Source organism: Mus caroli, chromosome 8, assembly GCF_900094665.2.
Source record: "Mus caroli chromosome 8, CAROLI_EIJ_v1.1, whole genome shotgun sequence".
NCBI lineage: Eukaryota > Metazoa > Chordata > Mammalia > Rodentia > Muridae > Mus > Mus caroli.
Window position 1 is genome coordinate 111,839,000 of NC_034577.1, and position 10,362 is coordinate 111,849,361.

The following is a 10,362-nucleotide window of genomic DNA, read 5'->3' on the forward strand; positions in this document are numbered from 1 at the left end:
CACATGGTGGCTCACAACCATCTGTAATGGGATCTGATGCCCTCTTCTGGTGTGTCCGAAGAGAGTGACAGTGTATTCACATACATTAAAAAAAAAAAAAAAGGAAGAAAAGAAAAGAAAAATTATCCAATGATTGATAGTCGCTGGGTATGGTGGAAATCTGCTTGCGCTTTCCAAAATGGAGGATTTTGAACAGAGGGTGAAAATCCAAGGCAGTGAGGTTTCCCCAAGCTTTCCCAGTTTTTGCAGTGAAGTTCCACAGTGTGGTCATTTAACCATGAGTTCCGACTATCCTTGTGACAACCCAGCTCTGAGTGCTGCATGACGTTTGCTGACACCCATGGGATCCCAAGGCAATACTGGTAGAATAGGCCTAGCAAACCTGTAACATGCTCACACAGGACGTCTGGCAGGCCCCTGAACCCCTGTGGTTCCTGGTGGAACAGTTCCATGGTCACCAAAGCCTCCTTAGGAACGGGACACAGGACTCTCAGGACATCTGGAGTTTGCACTGCTGTCACAGTGCAGGTGGCAGTAGGACTACCTGGCAACCAGTGATAAGAGCTCAAAGGTGGATAGTCTGGGTGCTGTGGGCTGTCAGGTTCCCCCGGTGACCTGAGTCACTGCACACTCACTCCTAGGACTCCCCTGGGAAACTGGACACACATAGGTATGGCCCCTCCACCCCTGAGGTGCTGAATAGGGTCCAAGGGGGAAAACTGACATTAATAAGCCTGTTGGTTTTCCTGGAAATTAGGCAAGTTGGGGGTCACCGCCCTACCTAATGGGGAGCCCCAGCCTTTGGACAGGCTGGAAGGACAGGGGTGCAGAGTTTGCCACCACCTAGCAAGTAGCTGTAATCTAGTGTCTATGCATAGCCTATGATGGTTATATGACTAGCTCTACGTAATCCAGAGCCATCTAGGAGAAAGCCTCCGAGCACACCCATTAGGGATCGTCTTGACAGGGTTAACTGGGTGCGAAGCCTCATCTTAAAAGTGGGCGGGGCGGCACCATTCCCTAGGCTGGGGCCCTGGACTGAGTTAAGGGAAGACAGTGAGCTGAGTGCCACCATTTGTTCCTGACCTCGGATGCTGCGTGATCAACTGCCTCTTGCTCTTGCGGTCAGGGATGACTTCCCTGCCACGAATTATGTGCCCAAATCAACTCTTTCTTAAGCTTGCTCCACCCCCCCCCCCACCCCAGAGTCAGGGTTTCTCTGTGTAGCCCTGGCTGTCCTGGAACTCACTCTGTAGACCAGGCTGGCCTCCAACTCAGAAATCCACCTGCCTCTGCCTCCCGAGTGCTGGGATTAAAGGCATGTGCCATAATTTCTCAGCCACAGGAAAAATCACCGACATATGGGAAACTGGCGGTCACATCCAGTTTCCCCAGAGTGAACAGCAGGGGGTGCAAGGACTCTGTTCTAGGCCTGGGCCTCCAGTGGCTCTCCCGCCCGCCTGTACCTCACCTTCACAAACCTGCTATGCCAAGGCCTGAGCTATTTAATTTTTTTAAATTTCTTAGAAATTAAAAAAAATTAAATTTAGGATGGTTTTAAAATTTAAAATGGTTTCAAGTTCTTCAAACTTAAAACCATTTTAAATTGCATTTGTTTAATTGTGTTAGTGTGTGTACACCATAGCACCTGTGCAGAGGTCCCAGAACAGTTTGTGAAAGTTGACCCTCTCCAAGCATGTGGGTCTCGGAGGGCAAGCTGTGGTCCCCAGACTAGGCCTTACCTGCTGCGTGTTCTCCTTGGCCACATCTGTGAGTCCTCTGCTTGATCTGGACAATCCCTGGGAATTGTGTATCTTTCTTGATACTGCTGTAGTTTTTAAGGAGAAATAATTACTTCCACAGATGACCCAGAATCACCCCAAGGAAGTGACATAGGTGTCTCCATCTGCAGGACCACTGACCTGTCCCACACATGGGGAGCGGGGACTGCTGGCCTCCCTGCTGTCATTTATTTAAGCGTGCTATAACTCTGCCCAAGAGAGGGTGGGATGCTCACCCTCAGGCCACGGGCCAGCATCACCAGGCCACGGGCCAGCATCACCAGGCCACGGGCCAGCATCACCAGGCCACAGGCCAGCATCACCAGGCCACGGGCCAGCATCACCAGGCCATGGGCCAGCATTGCCAGCCGCTTTAGACATTTCAGCTTACCTCTGACCACATGCTGCCATCTGTCCCAGCTGTTTCCGCCTCTCTCTGCAGCAAGCAGCCCCGAGGAACGAGGAAATGGAAACTCAGGGAGGTTGGCCAGTGTGTGGATGGGTAACGTGGGGCTTGCGGTGAAGAGCGAGGCCTGGGTCAGAGGCTTTGCTTCTTGCCTTGATGTCCTTTGGCTCTGGACACAGAGTTGCTGAGGTGTCCACTTCAAAGGTGCTTGCACCGGGGACAGCTGGTGTGAGGACTCCTCTGCTTTAACACCTCGAAGAACAAAGTAATACCTGGGTATGTATGTTTGAGCACCTACTATGTGCAAGGCACTATGAACATAAGAGGATAGAATATGTGGGGTACAGCTCCCAGTGAGGAGCCCAAGCTCTAGAGGGGACTCTCAGTTTTATCCTCACCACCACCACCACCACCGCCACTGTCACTTCAAACACTATTGTTATCAATACCAACCATCATCAGAATCATCATTGCCATTACCATCAGCACCGCCATAGCATGGTTTACGCCACCATAATCACCACTACCATTGTCACCATCTCTATCATCGTATTCACTCGAATTTTTCAAATCACCATCAATGACTGTTACCATGAATGTGGCTATAACCATCACTGCCTTCCCCCTGCACAAGCTAGGCACCTGGTCCTTCCATTGTGTAAGATGTCCATGCACCCCCCTCCTCCTCCTCCTTTAATGTAGCTTAATGGGGCTGATAACTTGTCCCCTTTATTTTATTTTTAAAAGATTTTATGGGCTGAAGAGATGGCTCAGCGGTTAAGAGCACCGACTGCTCTTCCAGAGGTCCTGAGTTCAAATCCCAGCAACCACATGGTGGCTCACAACCATCTGTAATGGGATCTGACGCCCTCTGAAGTGTCTGAAGACAGCTACAATGTACTTACATATAATAAATAAATAAATAATTCTAAAAAAAGATTCTATTTATTTTATGCATATGAGTACACTGTAGCTGTACAGGTGGTTGTGAGCCATCATGTGGTTGCTGGGAACTGAACTCAGGACCTCTAGAAGAGCAGTCAGTGCTCTTACCCGCTGAGCCATCTCTCCAGCCCTGCATGCTTCCTTCTATCCGCGTTACCAATTATGTCACATGCTTCTTACTCCGGGCATAGTGGGCAGGAAGTATAGTTCTGGTAGAAGTGGACGGCTTCTATATGCTGGTTGTCAAGTAGACAAGAAAGTCCTGGTGGGAGCAATCCCTGATCTGCCATCTCTACAGCCTGGCTCTGATCATCCTTAAAGAGTAGCCTGAAGTCCACAGCATGGGCTCTGGTCAGACTGAAGCCTCACACGCATGAGCCGTGGAAGCTAGCTTAGTCAGAGATGGCTAGGAACTGGCTTCTCTGCTGGCCACCGAGACTAGCCACTGTTCTGGTGGCAGAGAGTGCCACCGTCTGGAGCTGACCGCGTGTGGTTAGAGGGTGTGGCCCCTGGGGATTTTAATGCTGGGTTTTGTGTGTGGAGACGTGTGACTCCTGACAGCTTGACTCCCGGTGTCACTCCTGGGTTTCCATTCATGTGCTGACTGGGCTGGGCTGGAGGGCTGGGGAGCATGGCATGTGTTTTTTCCCCTTTAAAGAACCTCGAGGAGAGTTTGGAGGAGGATGCCTTTTTAGATTGGGGTCACCTAGGAAGTGGAGTCGTGAGGCCCAGAGGACTTTCCCAGCCTTCATGGCCGGTACTTCCTCAAATGTCCCTGTGGCCTTTTCAGAAAACCCCAGGTTGGGAGGCTCGGGTATGAGGAGTGGAGTGAGGACTGTGGATGAAGGAGTTCCATGTTGGGATGTTGGGGTTCTTGGCCTTGCACTCGTGTTGGGGTGCCTGGTTTACATCATCTGGTCAGAGCCAGGCTCAACGTGCTGGCTAGATTCATGTCAGCTTGATACAAGCTAGAGCCATCTGGGAAGAGGGAATCTCAAGGGAGAAAATACCCGGGACCAGACCGACCTATCGGCAAGCCTGTGGGGTATTTTCTTAGTCACTGTTGTGGGAGGGAGGGCCCAGCCCACTGTGGGCAGTGTTGTTTCTGGGCAGGTGGTCCTGGGCGCTCTAACAGGCAGAGCAAGTCTGGAGGCAGCATCCTTTCATAGACTTTGCACCGATGCGGCCTCCAATTCCCACCTTAAATTCCTGCCCTGATTGCCCCACGAACCTGAGACTCAAGAACTGAAATAAACCTTTCTTCCTTAGCTGCTTTTGGTTGTGATGTTTTTTAGCGGTAGGAACCCTCACGAAGACAGCAGAACTGATGTGTGTGTGTCTCCTTGGAGTTTTGTTTAGCAATGACCTGGGTTGGGGTGAGGGTTTAAAGTGAAGGTTCCTCCTCTCACACTTGAGTAGTCTGAGGTCCAGGTGGTTGGAGCAGGCTCGCCCAACTGCTGGAGTTTCATTTTAGTCTCTCCTATCTGCCTTGTGTCTGTCACATCTCCTCAAGGATGCCTTATAAGGACAGTCACTACAATCAGGGCCATTTTCATCCAGAGTCATCTCATTGGGATCCTGCTTGCACACAAGGTCACACCCACGGGATTAGGAGCCCAGCCCTCAGTAGATGGCGCTGCTTCCCGCAGCTCACCTCTGCAGCAGGGGTGCAGCTGGTCACAATCAGCAGCACCTGTGCAGGAGCCCCTCCACCCCTTCCCCCCCGCCACTTTTTATTTAAAGACAAGTTCTCATTTATAGCACTGGCTTCATGGTACTTGCTGTGGGGCTCAGGCTGGCCTCAAACTCATAGCAATTCTCCTGCCTCATCTCCCAGGTGCTGGAGTTAGAGATGTGTGGCACCATACTCACTTTGAACGTGCTTCGGGAGTTTGTCTTCCTGGACACAGGGGGCACATTTTGTCCCACTCTGTTCCCAGACCCATTTCTCAGAGCACACTGGGCCTTCTTGTGGCCAGCCATGCCTCCCTTGCTCACTGCTGGCGTGCAGGTGACTCATTGTCTCGGGCCTAAGCCCACTGGCCATCCCCGTTCACACAGACTCCTCACAGCCCCTCCAGCTCCCAGGACTTATGCTAGAGGCTGGGGACGGTTCCAGCTGCAGGCGGAGCAAGGAGGGTGTGTCTGGGCTTACTGCAGGGCAGAGGGCCCCATATTCAGAGTAAGACTGTGGCTTTTTCACTCCTGGACCTCACAGACCACACCCTGCTGGCTGACAGCTATCCCTGTGTCTTGTCATTGATAGCCAGCCAATTCATTTTCTCTTTTTCTCACTCAAGCGGGCTAAAGTTGGGTTTATTATTATTATTATTAAGACAGGGTCTCCTAGGACCCCTGCTGGCCTTGAGTGCAGTATTCAGTAGGGATGACCTTTAACCCCCAATTCTGCTTCCTCCTCCTCCTCCTGAGAGCCGAGATCCCAGCTGTGTGACACCTGAGTTTTGCCCTTTTACATTTTCATTTATAACAGGAGACCAGGCTGGGCGTATAGATTCTGGACTTTTGGGACCCCAAAAGCTGAGGATCCACCACCCCTCCTGAATAAACACTGGAACTTAAATCTTGGTGTGCAGCAGAGACCTATATCCAGTGGGTCTCTGCCTTAGGCTATTAGTCCTGGAGACTCTATATGAATCTCAGGCTGAAACTCAGCTTTAAAACATTCAAAGTTCCTGCATACCTGTGCAGGGGCTTCCCTGAGTTCCCCAAGCTCTGAGATGGATGAGCTGGGCTTGTACACACTAGTCCTGTGCTCTCAGAGCACACAGGTGTGGGACAGCTGTGCCCCACCTTCGGGGCCAGCCCCTCATGCTATGAAGCCTTGGTTGCTGCCAGGGTTGTGCTGGTAAAGAAGTGTGCTGGCCCCTGGCCACAAGACACCCCCCCCACCCCCAACCTTCGCATACATAGTAATAGAAGCCAGGGCCTAGGCGCCGGGAGACCAAGCTGTTTCTGCTGAGAGACAGCCCTCTCAGATGTTTATGGAATAAAGATCCTCGCAGACCCGGGGATCAAGACAGGAGGTATTTATTTCAGATGTCAGCAGCCTGGCTTTTCTTCTGGTGCTTGGAAAAACCTGGCAGGTTCCTTTCATGCAGGGTGTGTGTCAAGGTTCTTCTTGTAGAGGGGGAGGGACAGCCACTTGTGGGTTGGCCTGAATAGGCCTGGCCCCTGGAAGCTGACTAGGAGGCCCTTGGAAGCCTGAGGCATGACCTACATACAAAGCACAACCACACCCAGGGCCTTGAAGCAGGGCCTGGCTTTGCTGTTCGGTTGCCTGTGTGCAGTTGCCTGGGTTCTGAGGAAAGCTGCGGAGGAGGTCAGTGTCTTCACCTCTGGCTCACAGGGTACAGCACCCAGCTAATGTCCTTGTTTTCACTCAGAGCTAGAAGGAGAGCCGACCAGGTCCTTTCCTTAAGACTCTAAGGCAGCGGGCTTCAACCTTCCTAACTCTGGTCCCTTTAGTACAGTTCCTCGTGTTGTGGTGACCTCCCAACCATAAAATGATTTTCATTGCTACTTCATAACTGTAATTCTGCTAGTGTTATGCATCGTGATGTAAATGCCTGATTGGTAGGATATCTGCTATGCAACCCCTCTGAAAGGGTTAATCAACCGCCCCACCAAAGGGGTGGCATCCTATAGGTTGAGAACCATTGCTCTAAGGAAATGCTTCACAAAGGCCAAGGCAGGGGCCTCTGAAACAACACAGCTCTGTGCTCAGCTTTGCCTCTACCCCGATCCCATAGGCTCCTCTTCTCTCCTTTCTCAGGCCCAGTGTGCTTGACTCTTCACTCAAGCATCGGAGACTTCCCTTGCTTGAACCCTTGAAGGAAGGCGTCCCTAGACTCTCCTGGGACCCTCTGAGGAGGAGAGGAGACAGATACCTCTAGGCAGGCGCTGGTCTCTTGGACATGGAGCCTCTCTGCAGACAGATGTCACCACACTCCTTCCTTAAAATAAAAAGGCAAAAGAAAGGGCTTTCTTCATAGGCTGTTTAGCAACCCCGGGGAGGGAAAAGCAATCAGGGACATGGAAATGGGCCTGGGGTGTGTTGTGTGCAAGCCCACAGAGCCCCGGGGGCCACACGCAGCAGGACTCAGCCTGGGAAAAGCAGAAGAGGAAAAGAGGAAAAACACGCCGGGTTGAGCAACCAGGAGCCCAGATTGGGGCTGAGGCAACCACAAGCCATGGACGCCGCAGCTGCCTGGCGTTGGCACAGAGGCTGAGCTGGCCATGGGGTGCAACCGAGCAGGAAGCACCCCCCATTCCCCCAGAGCCAGGCCTTGGGTGCATGCGTGTGTGTGCGTGTGTTGGGGGGGTCGTGTGTGTGTGTGTGTGTGTGTGTGGGTTGTGGTCCTGCTCCTGCTTGCTGTCAGGATGGGATTGTGGCCCACTTACATCTTCTGGAGAAGCCCAATAATAATTTGGTGACCGAGCACAGAGCTGATCAGCTAGCATTCAAACTAAGGTCCGGGTGCAGGGTTCTATAAGCAGCAAATCCCAATGCCTGCCAGAGCCTGTCCTTGTGTGACGCTAGCCTGGACATCCCCTTGCCACACAGTCCTTGTCCTGAGCTGTGGCTCCTAGAAGACTCTTGGCCTGCTTCCCCAGGAAACCAGGTGACTTGTGCCAGGGACTCTGTTCCCTTAATGGTGTGGTGCCCTCCATGCCCAGCTCCAGCCTACTGCCACCTTGGGATGTATAGAGTTCGTTCTGAAGTCTATGCCAAGGTCTGTACTTCAGAATGTTTAGAGCAAGAAGAAAATAATCAGCTGAGTGTGTTACAGGTGCCCCAAACTCCAGCCCTTGGGAGCTTGTGATCAGAAGATCGCATATAGTTCAATGCCAACCTGGGTAACATAATGAATTCCAGGCCAGCCTGGGCTATGGTGTCTTAAACAAACAAACAAACAAACAAACCAGGAGGGAGTAGAGGAAAGAAAGGACAGCTATCCCTTTATCCCGCCGCCCAAACTTAAGTGGTTGCAACTTCGGTGCATTTCTTTCCTCTTGGTTGCATATTTCCGTATGTAATTGAAACCACGGCACAGGCTCAACTGCATTGCCAGTCCCTGCCTTTGTTCGAGCATGCTTCTGCTGTGGTTTCTGCCATAGTTTGGGATGGACTGTCACTGAATGCATTCAAGAAAGCATTTCATAGGGGGATCGTAAAGGTACACTCGAGTCCTAAAGACAAGGGCGCCCCAGTTTCAACAGCCATCCTGGGTTATGGTGGTGGTGGTTTTTGGAGACTGGTCTCATAGCCTAGGCTATCCAGGAACTTGCTGTAAAGGCAGCAATGGGACCATCCTGCCTCAGTTTCCCAAGTGCCGGGGTCACAGGCATGTGCCACCACGGCTGGCTTTGGCATTTCATTTTCAGTGTGCGGAGATTTCTCCACCATAAGCGTTTTCAGTATATCTTTCAGTGACATGAGGCACTCACACTACTTTGAGGGCTTTTCTCCATCTCCAGTGCTTGTTTAACATCACAGGGGAAACTGTACCCAGCAGCCACATTGCAAGATGGATGGTCTCTTGCTGTCACAATGAATCTCATACCCTAGGGACCTCATGAAGTGCAACTGCAACCTCTGTCTTGTGTCTGGCTTATCCCACCAGGCATGGCTGGGGCCAGCCAGGACAGAGCATGGTGCCAGAGAAGCCAGGCACGGAGTTCCCTCCATCTAGTGCAAGTGGAACCTGGAAAGAAACATCTCACAGCGCCATCTGGGAACGTTTCTGCATCCAGTGAGCCTCTGGTGCTTATCACCGCTGTCTGCCTGGATGCGGATTCGGACTGCCTCTGCTGACTGACGGATGGCTTCCGGCAGAGCAGGTGGAGGATGCTCCACCCATGAGCTTTCCTGGCCTGCTGACCAGGGAAGCAGAAGCACTGTTGGCTGAGTCCCAGTTAGAATTCAGCCAGGCTGCAGAGAGGAAGAGGAAAACATGGAAGAAAGGGAGAGAGGGAAGGGGAGGAGACATGGAGGACAGAGGGAGGGAGGAATGGAAGGAAAACGGGAAGAGTGCTCCTCACCAGATAGATCATATGCCATAGAAAGCCCAATGCTGGCAGGACAATGAATTCCACAAGGTTCTCCATTCCCAGGATTCTCCCTGTGTGCTGCTCTGACATTCCTGGTCCAGTGCTTCATGGACTAAGAATGGCTGCACAAGCTCCATCCATCACGTCCGCATCCTCACCGGCAAGGAGAAAGGAGGGAAGACAGAGGAGAACGCGCCTCAGTGTTCATCGTGTCAGCTTCGGCTCACTCTTGGGCACCGTGGGGCAGTGGGATGGGCAACACTCCTGTCTTTCTCCCAGTGAGGACTACCATGTTTACCAGAGACATTGCTAGCCAGCTGAGGAGGAAGGGCACTACACAGGAGGGAAGCTCTCCTAGGAGGGCTGCCATCCTGCAAAGGCTATGCAGAAAAGAAGTTGGACCAAGACTGGCTATGACAGGGGAAAGTACAGGTGACACATTCCAATGGTGAACACTTTACACGCCAGGTGATGGGGTTCCAGAAAGGACTTCGTCCTGCCTCTCATCGGCCTCCAGAGCCCAGGGTTTGCTAGCCCACTTGAGAACTCCTCAAAAACCTGTCTTCAGGGCAGCTCTGCACCTCGTGTGTGGCGATTACTGGTCTCTATTATCCAGGGTTCCCCCTGTATGCATCGCTGTGCCAAGACCATGAGCCCTTCTATCATCTCCCACTCTGGCAGCCAGACTCTGGGTGAGCCGTGGTCTATTAAGCATACTTGCCCATGGATGGTAATGGCAGAGTCAGGATCTGAACCCAGGCAGCAAATGTCACTCACCTGGATGAATTGAATCGTACACACAGACTAGAAGAAAGCAGTTACCATCAGCAAACCCAAAGGAAAACCACATTCCACAATGGAGGGGGGCATCAGCTATTGCAGACACGTGGAGATGGGTGGATCCAGCAGCCACCATCATCCTAGGAGCCCCGTGCCTGGATTTTATGCCATTGGCTGAGGCACAGCAGCCATTGCAAGATGGATGGGCCAGATATGTGAGCAGAGGCACTTAACTCTGTTGCTGCTGGCCAAGACCCTGCCTGTCTCCAGCTTGGCTCCCAGGACACGTCTGTCTGAAGGGGGCCTATCTTATGTTGGCTTTCTGTTGCTACGATGAAACATCATGTTGTGGAGGAAAGGGTTTATTTGACTTGCACG